A 13,916-nucleotide genomic window follows, 5' to 3' on the forward strand; every position below is an offset into this window, starting at 1 on the left:
CGGGCCGTTCCGATTTTAGAACGGGTTGTTCTGGTCATTTTTTGATGTCTATAAATAGCAAACTCGGACACAGTTCTCAGGGCCATAAAATTTCTTCCAAGACTCTTTAGAGCTGGATTTTTCTCTCTCTCTCCCTCCTATTGTATTTCTTGAGTTTTGTGAGGCTTATTGTAGTGTGAAAGGTTGCCACAAAGCACCTAAAAATCTCCATATTTGAAGATTCAATAGAGCTCATTCAAGAGGTATTTCAGTCAATCTTCTTCTCTCCCTTTTATTTCTTATCTTTGATAAACATTGTTATAATAAAAAGCAATCATGTAGACATTTTAAAGTTAATTGTGTAATTTAAATTTATAGCATGTAAATAAATATTAATAAAGGGGATCTAATATTTAACTTATTCTTATCACATTAACTTCATCATAGGGTACCGATTGAGGAAATTGTAGGGGTGCTTAATACCTTTCATACACGTAACCGACTCTAGAACCAGCCGACGAATGATGTTGAATTGCGTGCCTTTGGCATTCATCGCATTTTCGGACCCAATTGACACAATCATTTCTTTGGGTCGGCCAGAAGTATCTTGCTCTGGTAACCTTGTACACAAGGGATCGGTCTCCGATATGGCTTCCACACATGCTGCCATGAACTTCATCCATTACTCTCTGTGCTTGAGATGTAGTCAAACATCTCAGAAGGGGAGTGCTGAAACCCCTTCAATACAACCTTTCAGAGATAACCACAAACCTGGCCGACTCCCTTTCTACCAACGATGCTTCCTTTTTGTCCTTTGGTAACTCCCCCCGTGTTAGGTGTGCAATGTATGGTCCCATCCAAGAATCGATCTCCTCTTGGACAAAAAGAACGCTTTTCTGTGACTCATTAATACTCGGTTGAGCCAATATTTCCTGGATGACCGACCGAGTGGCCCCTGGCTTCTTAGTACTTGCTAGCTTAGAGAGCAGATCGGCCTGTGAATTTTTCTCGCGGCACGTGGTTGAGTGTGAACTCTTGGAAATTTTTTGATAGGAGCTTAACCTTTTCCAGGTATTTGGCCAATTGAGGGTCCTTTGCCTGGAAAGTTCTAGCCACTTGTTCGGTAATCAACTAAGAGTCACTCCTAGCTGACAAGCTCGTCGCCCCCATCTCCTTTGCCAAGACCATCCCTGCAACAGTGCCTCGTACTCCGCTTGATTATTGCTTGCTTGGAATTCAAAACGTAATGGTTGTTCCAGCAATATGCCCCTCGGACCTTCCAAGACAAATCCCGCTCCACTTCTTCCAAGATTCGAAGCACCGTCTACTGATAGAATCCATTGAGTTTCTCTGACACTACCCTCCTCAACAGGAGAAGTCAATTCCATCACAAATTCGGCTAAAGCTTGAGCTTTGATTGCCCCTCTCGGCTCATACTTGATGGAGAGCTCCGATAGCTCGACCGACCACTTCATCGTTCTTCCCGCCAGGTTGGGCTTCTGTAAGACTTGCCGGATCGGATGGTCAGTTCGAACTACAACCTCGTAGCTATGGAAATAGTGTCTCAACTTCTGCGTGGAAACTAGTATCGCAAGAGCCAACTTTTCAATCTTTTGATACCTCGTCTCTGCTCCCTACAAGACCCTACTCACGAAGTAAATAGGAACTTGAGAAGCTTCCTGTTCTTGCACTAGAACCGCACTAACGGCTCGGTCGGATGCCGATATGTACACCAACAACGGGATGTTCGGTCGTGGTTTTGTTAGAATCAGCGACGATGCAAGTGACCTCTTGAGTTCCGTGAAAGCTTCTTCACACTCGGTCGTCCAAGTGAAACAATCATTCCTCTTTAGGCATTGAAAAAGCGGCAGCGCCTTATCAGCTTCCCTTGAAAGAAAACGGGACAGAGAAGCCATTCTTCCCGCTGTCGCCACCCGCCGAAACGGACCTAGGCATTCGCGACGATGGTCGGACTCTTTTTAAAGTTTTGAAAAGTGGTGGATTGTTAGAACGACTTATTCTCAAACTGAGACCTCATCGAACTAACAATTTTATTAAATGATTCACCAATCCATGTTAATCCCAAGCGGGACCCTCCATGGATTAGTGGTTTTCGCAAAGTAGTAGGGTTCTTGGAGTCGCCACCAATGTTTTACTCAAAACATTGGAAAAAGGGATAAGGCAATTGATTTCATAAATCAACTTTGGCCATTACAACCAGAGTCGGGTAAGGGAGTCGGTTACGTGCGGGGAAGGTGTTAGCACCCCACAACGCCCCTTTCGGGTTCCCTATGACGGATTATTTCATAAATAACAGTGTAAAATTACTAAATTACCCCTATTTATTATAAACGGCTATGAATAAGATATCTACATGATGAATAAATTAAACATGCGATGCAACAATCAGAAAGCAGTAAAAGGAAGGCTTTTGAAGAAGAAACCTTTGAAGCGTGCTTTTATATATTCAAATGTTAGGAGGCTTTTTGGCGCTCCCTCCCACTACACGCTCGCTCGCTCCTTCCCTAAAAATTAATCTTTACTATGGAAATCAAAAAGATTTCCCTTCGACTAGTTCGAATTCTCAAGCTAAATGCTCAGAACTCAAGAACTTCGTCGGATCGGCCCTCGGAGAGAATTCTAGGGCAGAACACTGCTCAAAAACCCCAGAATACTCAAGAAGAGAGTCCAAGAAGTGTGGAAAAGTGTATAATGATGTCCAAATGACGTCCTATATATAGGAGTGAGGCGCAGTACGACCTCTGACATCAATACGGCCCGTACTGAAGATTTGAACTACAGTACGGCCGTATTGAATTCAGTACGGCCGTACTGAAGTTTCAAAAACTTCAGTACGGCCGTATTGGTTTCAGTACGGCCGCACTGAAGTTCAAAAACTTCAGTATGGCCGTATTGGTTTCAGTACGGCCGTATTGTAGTTCAAATTGTTCAGTACGGCCGTACTGAACTTCTAGGAGGCCGTATTGAGCTTCAATCCTCCCACATCCTTATTTTAAGCTACTCTAAGACCTCTAAACCTACAGATAATCATCCTAGGGTCTTCCAGGAGTCCTTCTGGCTGACTTTCCTTCGGTCTTCGAGAGTCTTCGAGTCTTATTTCCGACCCGGACAATTTTAGGGGTCTACAGCTGCCCCCCCCTTTACTTAGTCAAACGACTTTTTGGTGTACCGGTTGACAAGTAAAGGAGTTGACCCAATTGTCCGGGGAATAAGACATCCTTCCGACTTGTAGTGTCTTCCGGTGGAAAATTGTTGAGTAGCCTCTCCAGGTTGAGTATTAGTCGTCGCCTCTCCAGGCTCGTGCATACCTCGGTGTTTCTGACAACCTCGATAGCTGAGTACCGCCTCTCCAGGCTCTGCCTCCGTGTTTCTGACGACGTTAGCAGTTGCACACCTCCGTGTTTCTGACGACGTTGGTGGCTGAGTACCGCCTCTCCAGGCCCTGCCTTTGTGTTTCTGACGACATTGGCAGTTGCATACCTCCGTTGTTTCTGACGACGGGGTAGCTGAGTAACGCCTCTCCGGGCTCTGCCTCGGTGTTTCTGACAACCTTGGCAGCTGAGTTTGCCCTCTCCAGGGTCTGCGGTTACCGTGTTTCTGACGACGTTGGCCGCTGCATACCTCCGTGTTTCTGACGACGGGGTAGCTGAGTACCGCCTCTCCAGGCTCTGCCTCTGTCTTTCTGACGACATTGGCAGTTGCATACCTCCGTTGTTTCTGACGACGGTGGCAGTGTGAGTTTGCCCTCTCCAGGGATTTGTGATGATTTTGTCTCCACAGTCCACGATGCTGCTTCGACGATTGCTTTTGATTTTTGTGCCACTGAGGGCTGGATAACGCAGGGATCCGTCTAGGGGATGTGCAGTTATTTCATAAGTTCTTGTGTCCCAACTTTCCATTGCGTAGTTGGTACCCACTGGGGAATTTCTGATTCCTTGGGGATGAAGACACGAAGATGCTCTTTTCGAAGTGAGCGGTGCCTTATGATTGGCTGACGTCCTTTCGACGTTGGTGGAGTATCCCGGTTATCCTTATTCGGGTGACTCTTTTGATTTTCTTGGTTTTGTTACCTCTGCGTAGGCTGTTATCCGCTGGGGGATTCTGTCGTTAATTTTGATTAGCCTCTTCTGTTAGGCGGATTATCTTGACGTTCAATGATTGGCTGAATGCCGAATTCCGCTTGGGGAATGATTATTGATCTTTTTTTTTATTTTTTTTTTATTTTTTATTTTCTCTTTTTGAAGGAGTGCCTCTGAGTAGGCGAATTATCTTGATGTTCGGTGTTCGGCTGAGTGCCGGATTCCGCTTGGGGAATGGTTATTGATGTTTTTTGATTTTTCTCTTTTTGAAGGGGTGCCTCTGAGTAGGCGAATGGGGATTGAGGATCTTATGTATCCCAGAGTATTATTTAGAAAGCCTCTTCAGGCTTAGCTTCACTCGTCGCTCGAGTTGGAAAGCTATCTTCCACTGAGGAAGTCAAAGTCCTTTGACTCGGATGTTCTGTTCGGATGATCATTGCTTCCATTGGGGGATCTTACCGATCTTGCTTTGATAGCTCTTACTGGGGATTTTGATCCACGAGAGTGAGCTGAGAAGTCTCTGGGGAGTATTATTTCGACAAGCCTCTCCAGGCTCAATTATTCTGTGTGATGAGGGAGTATTATTTCGGCAAGCCTCTCCAGGCTCAATTATTCTGTGGGAGTATTATTTCGGCAAGCCTCTCCAGGCTCAGTTATTCTGTGGGAGTATTATTTCGGCAAGCCTCTCCAGGCTCAGTTATTCTGTATGATTTTGGGATTTTCTGTTCAGCCCAAGAGTGCAAGTTGAGATGTCTCTTGGGGAGTATTATTTCGGCAAGCCTCTCCAGGCTCAGTTATTCTGTATGATGAGAGAGTATTATTTCGGCAAGCCTCTCCAGGCTCAGTTATTCTGTACAATGCGGTTGATTTTCTGATTTTTTGTCGTTTTTTGGCTTTTTCTGTTGACTGCTGTCATACACAAGCAATTTTTCTATTTTTCTATTTTATGCGATTGCCTCATGATAAGGTCTTTGAATGTGCAACTAATGTGTGTGTGATGCACAAAATGCAAGTTTAATTATTTTGTTAATGTTTTTAGAAAAATGAATGGCTCTCCCTATCCTCCTTTTCTTGGACGAATTCCTGTCGTCGACGTGAGGGAAGATTTTTTGTGAGCCTTTTTCGCAGGAGATTACGGATTTTATAGGAACCCCTCCAACTTTCTTTATTGGCCGATTATTAAAGGAATTTCATACAATTTTTAAGAAACACCAATTTAGAGGCATAATCACATGGTCAAGAGAGAAGAGAAATGAATAGATATTTTATTGATATTCACAAATGTTTTTACAGAAAGATATACAAAAGGAATTTCTGAAGAATGGCTGGCCAGGGTAGGCTATATACATCAGGCTTAACAATTATATCTGTAATTGTTGCTCTTACGTTCCCCTAATTGCTTCGGGTGAGATGCCTGAGCCAGGAGTGTAGACGCTTGCTTCTAGAAGATAATCACTTGAACCACCTTTCGGTTTTCGGTTCAAGTGATCGTTGCTTGCTTTGTTTTTGTGTCTTATTCTTTTGCCCCTAATTTTTGCCTAGGACGTATCCTAGCGGGGATAAATTCGCCTTTGTTTTGCCTAGCACCCTTGTACTGGCGGGCTTTTTATTTTTCCCTAACTTTTGCCTAGGACGCCCTTTTCGAGTTTTCATCCTAGCGGGCCTATGCAAGCAACGTCTTCAAGCGTAGCACTTCTTTACCATGTCAGCGTTGACTGGGTATCGAAGTTCTTCTCCATCCATGTCTGTGAGGATCAATGCTCCTCCTGAGAAGGCTCGCTTCACCACGTATGGTCCTTCGTAATTCGGGGCCCACTTTCCGATTTTGTCCTTTTGAACTGGTAGCAACTTCTTCATTACCAACTCTCCCTCATGGTAGACTCGAGGGTGGACTTTCTTGTCAAAAGCCTTTTTTGATCTTCCTCTGATAGGCTTGACCATGGCATATGGCGTTCATCCGTTTCTCTTTGATAAGGTTCAACTGGTCGTATCGGCTTTGAACCCATTCTGCCTCGGAAAGTTTTGCTTCCATGATTACCCTTAGAGAAGGTATTTCGACCTCGACGGGTAGAACTGCGTACTGAAGTCCTATAACCATGAAGAGCGAAGGGTAACATCTCGTGCTAGTCTTTAAATGAGACAACCATCTTTTGCACTATTTTCTTGATGTTCTTATTGGTTGCCTCGACTGCCCCATTTATCTTCGGCCGATATGGGGAAGAGTTGTGGTGTTGGATCTTGAATTCTTGGCACAGTTCTTCCACCATTTTATTATTCAGATTAGATCCATTTTCAGTGATGATTTATTTCTCCATGCTTCCACCAGATTATTCTAAAATCGTTTGGGACAAGAGAGAAAAGAAAGGAAAGATATTTTTGTTCTGAAGTTTGTGTTTTAGAGGGGATTTATTTTTCAAAAATGGTTTTTGTAAGAATGGTTGGCCAAGGTAGGCTTATGTGTTTAGGCTTGTTTGTTTAAACACTTATGAAGTTAAGAAAATCTTTGTTTATTGACGTTGTGATTTGACAACTTAGATAGCTTCCCTTGAACCTTTCTTGAATTCGGCTCGTGGTACCATCATGGATTTTGTTTTTTTTTTTTCATTTTTGCAACCCTAACTTTTGCCTAGGTCACCCTTTTGTGGGATTCCTAGCGGGTTTTTTGCTCTTATTTTTGCGCAGCCCCTTTTTTGGGTTTCCTGCCGAGCTTCTTTTATTTTAAAGGATTTCTTTTTATCCATGATGGCACTTGTCGAGGCCAAGGGAAGGTGCTCCAAGTTGTCACACACACTTCCACATAAAAATGATGCGGGTTTATTATTATTAAGATGATTTTAACCTCATTCATGTTTATTCAAACAGGGTTAAAAATAATGTGGTTTAGAATATAAGCAAGAAAAGAAGCAATGAGAAAGAATAAAGAATGATTTTATTATAATCATAGCGGAAACATGTGTCCTTATTTCATCACTGATATGGGTCCCAATGTTGACCTTTTTTATCTCTCGGCCCTGCCCCCAAATTCACAGTCTCCAATTTCTCTTGACACGTTTGGAGTAGACGAGCTTCTTGATCTAGCAGTCTTTGCAGATCCGGAGAGATGGCCTCCTCATCACTGTCCAGCTCAACCCATTCGTCCTCAACTTCCGGATCCCGGTCAGAGCGAACAATTACAGACATAATTATTTTATTGGTTCTGTTTTTGGTTTAGAATTATTAATGTTAATGAGAGAAAGAGAGAAAAGAACAAATGAGAGAATGATGTGTGAAAAATGCCTCTTTATTGATATGAATAAAAAACTGTACAAAAAACCCTTATTTACATGAAAAGGATCTCATGATCTCGGGTACTGATCATGAGTCCTAAAAAGAAAAGAAAAACATGGAGGGGCCCTATCGTGGCTTGCTCTTCTCTCTACTCCTGCTGCGGCAGAGGATTTTTGCTCACGTCGGGCGCTGTCGAATCAAAAGTGATCCACCCAGCATCAATAAGGTTTTGGACCTTATATTTGAGAGCTCTACAGTTCTCCGTTGAATGCCCCGGTGCCCCCGAATGGTATAGACATTTGTCTTGCGGTTTGTACCAATTGGGGTAAGGTGGATCAATTTTCCTTGGTGGAATGTAAGCTAGAAGATGAGCTTCCACCAGCTTCGGTAGGAGGTCGCTATATGTGGTCGGAAGTTTATCAAACTTCTTCACAGGGTTGTATTGCGACTTTCCCGACTTCGAAGTGGAAGAAGATGAAGAAATAGTTACGGCATTGACTCCTCCCTCCTTCTTCTTCCCGAAGGTCTTCTTAGCTTCAAATGATTGGGAAGGCTTAACTAGCTTCCCACTTTTCAGCCCTTGTTCCACTCTTTCTCCAATGGTGATGATGTCCGAGAAGAGCGTTGTCGTGTTCCCTATCATCTTGTCATAATAGGGACTGGTCAACGAGTTTATAAACAGGGACACCGTCTCCTTATCCGACAGCGAGGGCTCTATTTGTGCTGCCAACTCCCTCCATCGTTGGGCGTACGCCTTAAAGGATTCATCACTTTTCTTACTCAAGGCTTGAAGATCAGACCTATCGGGTGTTAGGTCGATGTTATACTTGTAGCGCTTGAGAAATGCGTCGGCCAACTGCCTCCATGTACGCACCTGATTCCCATCCAGCTGCATATACCAGTTGAGTGCGGTGTCAGCCAAGCTCTCTTGGAAGCAATGGATTAAGAGCTTTTCATTAGTGGCATATGCAGCCATTTTTCGGAAATACATAGTGAGATGACTTTTGGGGCAAGTCGATCCCACATACTTTGGGAAATCGGGCACTTTAAATTTGGGAGGGAATTGGATGTCCCTCACTAAGCACATGTCGGCGGCATCTTTGATATCAAAATCATGCCCCTCCATAGCCCTCAGCCGGTCCTCGAGAGCGTGGAATTGCTCCTTTGAAATCTCGGGCTCTCTAATTGTAATCCCCGCCCCAAGGGGTACAGCTCGCGGAGGGTCTTGCTCTTCCTCATCATCCTCCTCATGATGGGACTCATGGTCACTGTGGTGAGCCCCGTTCATGTTTTGGTGGCGCATGAGTTCCATCATTTGCGCCATCTGCTCCTTGAGCTGTGAGAGCTCGGCTGTAAGCTTCTTGTTTTGTTCCTCCAACGCGTCCATCTTCTTGATTTTCTGCGTGCGCGTGAGGACAGAGAGATGACCAGCCACTTTCTAAAATGAACGTTTAATCTAATTAGTTTATTTATGGAATGAATACACTCTTGACACGAGCTTGGTATTCTTCCATCTTTAAGGCGCTGCCTTTTTAAGACGGAGGTTTACCACCCTCCTCGACCTATGATCTCTCCCCTAACGGAGAGTCTCAATAGTTATGGGTCTCTTTCACTCATGTCAAGAGGTATTGGTGGGCCTAAAATGAATGGTAATGAGGATGCATGATGTCTTATTAGTAATGATGCACATGCTTCTCACTTTTATTATATTTTCACACATGGTCTTTCCTCTCATGTCATGACCTTTTTTATTTATTTATTATTATTATTATTATTATTATTATTATTTTTTTTTTTTATGCATGGGGATTATTCTTAGACCTTATCACGAGGTTTATTGTTAATGCACAAACAATACCACATAAACCTATACACAAACAATTCACTCATCCACGAACAGTCACGAGCGAATCACGAGGTAGGGGTATCCTGCAGAAAAGTGCATATTCAAGGTGGTTCTAACTGTTCTCACTGGTCTGAGGCCCCCAAGGTGCCCCCATTATAGGGATCCAATCCTTCTCGTCGTAAGTCGATGGAAAATTCCAACGCACTGTCGGACTCGAGTTCATGGTTATCACCTTGAGTGATGTTTTTCGACAACGGTCTACGGGCACCTAGGCCCATTCGACAACCGGCCGTACTAACATCCACTCCCTATGGCTTTCCACTCATGCCCCCGGGTATAGAGGGAACTGTTGTGTGCAAAGGTTTGTGTGCAGTTTTTATTTCAAACAATTGCAAAAATTTAAACATTCAACAGTTATTAAAAGCCACATAGATAAAACATATTATCATACAAGCGAGGGGTAATGAAGTAATTTTAAACTATTATTTTAGAAATAATCCATCACTAAATGGGACTGACTCTCGAGGCTTCCCCAGTGGAGTCGCCATCTGTCGCCACCCGCCGAAACGGACCTAGGCATTCGCGACGATGGTCGGACTCTTTTTAAAGTTTTGAAAAGTGGTGGATTGTTAGAACGACTTATTCTCAAACTGAGACCTCATCGAACTAACAATTTTATTAAATGATTCACCAATCCATGTTAATCCCAAGCGGGACCCTCCATGGATTAGTGGTTTTCGCAAAGTAGTAGGGTTCTTGGAGTCGCCACCAATGTTTTACTCAAAACATTGGAAAAAGGGATAAGGCAATTGATTTCATAAATCAACTTTGGCCATTACAACCAGAGTCGGGTAAGGGAGTCGGTTACGTGCGGGGAAGGTGTTAGCACCCCACAACGCCCCTTTCGGGTTCCCTATGACGGATTATTTCATAAATAACAGTGTAAAATTACTAAATTACCCCTATTTATTATAAACGGCTATGAATAAGATATCTACATGATGAATAAATTAAACATGCGATGCAACAATCAGAAAGCAGTAAAAGGAAGGATTTTGAAGAAGAAACCTTTGAAGCGTGCTTTTATATATTCAAATGTTAGGAGGCTTTTTGGCGCTCCCTCCCACTACACGCTCGCTCACTCCTTCCCTAAAAATTAATCTTTACTATGGAAATCAAAAAGATTTCCCTTCGACTAGTTCGAATTCTCAAGCTAAATGCTCAGAACTCAAGAACTTCGTCGGATCGGCTCTCGGAGAGAATTCTAAGGCAGAACACTGCTCAAAAACCCCAGAATACTCAAGAAGAGAGTCCAAGAAGTGTGGAAAAGTGTAGAATGACGTCCAAATGACGTCCTATATATAGGAGTGAGGCGCAGTACGGCCTCTGACATCAATACGGCCCGTACTGAAGATTTGAACTACAGTACGGCCGTATTGAATTCAGTACGGCCGTACTGAAGTTTCAAAAACTTCAGTACGGCCGTATTGGTTTCAGTACGGCCGCACTGAAGTTCAAAAACTTCAGTATGGCCGTATTGGTTTCAGTACGGCCGTATTGTAGTTCAAATTGTTCAGTACGGTCGTACTGAACTTCTAGGAGGCCGTATTGAGCTTCAATCCTCCCACATCCTTATTTTAAGCTACTCTAAGACCTCTAAACCTACAGATAATCATCCTAGGGTCTTCCAGGAGTCCTTCTGGCTGACTTTCCTTCGGTCTTCGAGAGTCTTCGAGTCTTATTTCCGACCTGGACAATTTTAGGGGTCTACACCCGCCAATTGTTGAACCTCCTTTACTGTAGATGGAATCCTCATGTCAATGATAGCCGAGCACTTGTCAGGGTTTGCCTCGATGTCACGATGAGTCAGTAGGAAACCGAGGAACTTTCCTGCTTGGACCCCGAATGAGCACTTTTTGGGATTCAACTTGAGTTGATACTTACCGATAGTGTCAAACAACTCCTGCAAATCGTCAAAATGCCGATCGATGCTCGTCGACTTCACCACCAAGTCGTCCACATAAGCTTCCACATTCCTACCTAGCTGATTCATGATGACCTTGTCCATCAGTCGTTGATAAGTCGCCCTCGCGTTCTTTAAACCGAAGGGCATGACCCTGTAGCAAAAATTAGCTTGATCTGCTATGAGGGCAGTTTTGTCCTTATCTGTTGGATGCATTCGGATCTGGTTGTACCCCGAGTAAGCGTCCATGAAACTCAACAATTCGTACCCCGACGCTCCATCAACCAAGCAGTCTATGTTGGGCAGCAGGTACGAATTCTTTGGGCAGGCCTTATTCAGATCAGTGAAGTCCGTACACATTCTCCATTTCTTATTGCTCTTGCGCACCATCACCACGTTTGCCAACCAGGTCGGGTATTGGATTTCACAGACATGTCCTGCCATCACCAATTTCTTCGTTTCTTCCACGATGGACTTTTGTTTCTTTTCTCCAAACTTCCTCCTTTTTTGGATCACTACTTTTGCATTTGGGTCTATAGCTAGCTTGTGGCACAGGAAATCGAGGTCAATGCCTAGAATGTCCCTGGAATGCCATGCAAACGTCGACACATTTTCTCTTAAAACCCTGACCAGCCTTTCTTCGTTTTTCGGGGTTAAAGAAGTTCCAATTTTCACATTCCTTCCTTCCATCATTGCTACCTCCTTGACATCTTCTGTAGGGGCGGGTCGGTGATCAAACTGACCCATCCTAGGATCCAATTCGACGGAATGGATGTGCTTTTCCGCTGGTGTGGTATACAAGCGCCTTTGTGCCTTCAAACTGTCCTCATAACACTTTCGAGCAACTTCTTGATCCACTTTGAGGACTCCAACGTCTCCATTCGGCAATGGGTACTTCACTTTCAAGTGCGATGTTGACACCACGGCCCCTAGTTTGTTCAGTGTAGGCCTTCCAATGAGTATGTTGTAAGACGATTGAGCATTCAGTACTAAATACCGAATGGTCACCGTTTTCATTTGCGAGCCCTGACCGAAGATCGTCTCTAAATCTGTATATTCCCTAGCCATAACCTGGTCTCCTGCAAAAACTACCAAGGTTCCCGCGTAGGGTACAATTCGGTCGTTAGGGATCTTCATTCCTACGAAGGCTTCCCAAAAAGGATGTCGGCCGAACTTCTCTGGTCGACCAGAACGCGCTTCACATTATAGCCCATCACTATCGTCGTGATGACAATAGGATCATCCTCATGAGGAGCTACTACTTCATATTCGGCATCTAAGAAGGAAATCGTGGGTTGGGGAGGTCGGCAGAATTCTGATACGGACAGAACGGAGCATGTGTACCTTTTTCGAGCAGTTGAGGTGACGCCTCCTCCCGCAAATCCCCCTGCCACTGTGTTGAAATCCCTGTGAATTGCTTGTTGATGGACCTCCGACGCCTTTTCTGGAGGGTCTTTGTGGGGGGTGCTTTCTCTATGTCTATCCCTCCTTACATCGTCTTCTGTATGCCTGTGTCGCCTTTCCGACGAGCCTTCCTCCTGTTTCCTTGCCACAAACTTTTTCAGGCATCCCTCCTTGATCAAGCGCTCAATCTGTCTCTCAAGGACGAAATAATTTTCAGTGGTATGCTCGTGAGTCCTGTGAAACTCACACCAGTCGATCTTGAAGGGTCCCAACTGACGCTCCGTCGCTGCTGGAAACTCAAAGAGCGATGCACTATTGACATCATGAAGTATCTGCCTCCTAGGGACATTGAGCGGAGTAAAATTTTCCTCCTCGTTGCTTCGTGTCCACTTGCCCCTTGTCCGACCACCATAATCTGCCTATCGGTAATTGCCCTCCTTCACGTTGTAATGGTCACGTCGCTTACTCCAATCCGAACGCGGCCGAAGATGTTTGTTACCCTCCTTATTGTCGACCCCATCTTCTCGATTTTCTGCCGCCCTTTTGTTGATTTGCCCCTCCTCCATCTTTATGTGACTCAAGGCGAAAGCTCTTACCTCCGACATCGTTTGGCAATTTGCTCTCTCCAATGCGACGTCGAATGCACCCGATCTTAGTGCCTTCTGGAACGCAATGACCGCCATCCTTTCATCCAAGGATGCAATCCTCAAAGCAACCTCATTGAACCTTTGCAAAAAGTCCTTCAACGACTCCTCGCGTTGCTGTTTGAGATCAAACAAGTTTGACGTAATCGGCGGTTTCTTTTTGTTGGCCGCAAACTGCGCCATGAAAAGCTGACTAAAGACATCAAAGTCGGTGATTGATCGGTCAGGAAGACCACTAAACCAATCAAGGGCTGCTTTTTTGAGCGTGCCCATGAACAACTTGCAGCGAATTTCCATACTCCCTCCACAAATCAGCATTTGAGCCCGGAAATCCGTCAAGTATTGACTAGGATCCTGGCTTCTGTCAAAAGGTTCCACCTGGGGAATCCGATGATCCCTCGGGATGATCTTAACCTCTATAGCTTTCGAGAAAGGTCAGAAATCCCTAGGGACTTCCATCATGACATCTTCCTCCACCGACCTGGTATTGGCCGTTATCATAACCTGCATCTCATCCGCTCGCCTCCTAATCTCCTCGTTTTCTCGTTGAATAGCCTCCTCCCTTTCCCTAGATCGCGCATTCTCCTCTATCAAGCCATTGATCAACGCCATCATTTCCTCCATGGTCGGGTGTTGTGAGTCGCTGTTCGATGTGCCACCTCTCGCCATAGTAAAGTGCAGGTTCTTCTGTATTACTTAGGGTGTAGGAAAAG

The 13,916-nt window shown here is 44.5% G+C and overlaps 1 pseudogene; it reads right to left on the bottom strand.

Moving 5' to 3' along the window:
- The window catches only part of LOC145954838 (uncharacterized), a 198,651-nt pseudogene that overhangs the window by 168,760 nt on the left and 15,975 nt on the right, over positions 1 to 13,916 (bottom strand).

Source organism: Cajanus cajan, chromosome 2 (genome assembly GCF_000230855.2).
Source record: "Cajanus cajan strain Asha chromosome 2, NIPB_CcT2T_4, whole genome shotgun sequence".
Classification (NCBI taxonomy): domain Eukaryota; kingdom Viridiplantae; phylum Streptophyta; class Magnoliopsida; order Fabales; family Fabaceae; genus Cajanus; species Cajanus cajan.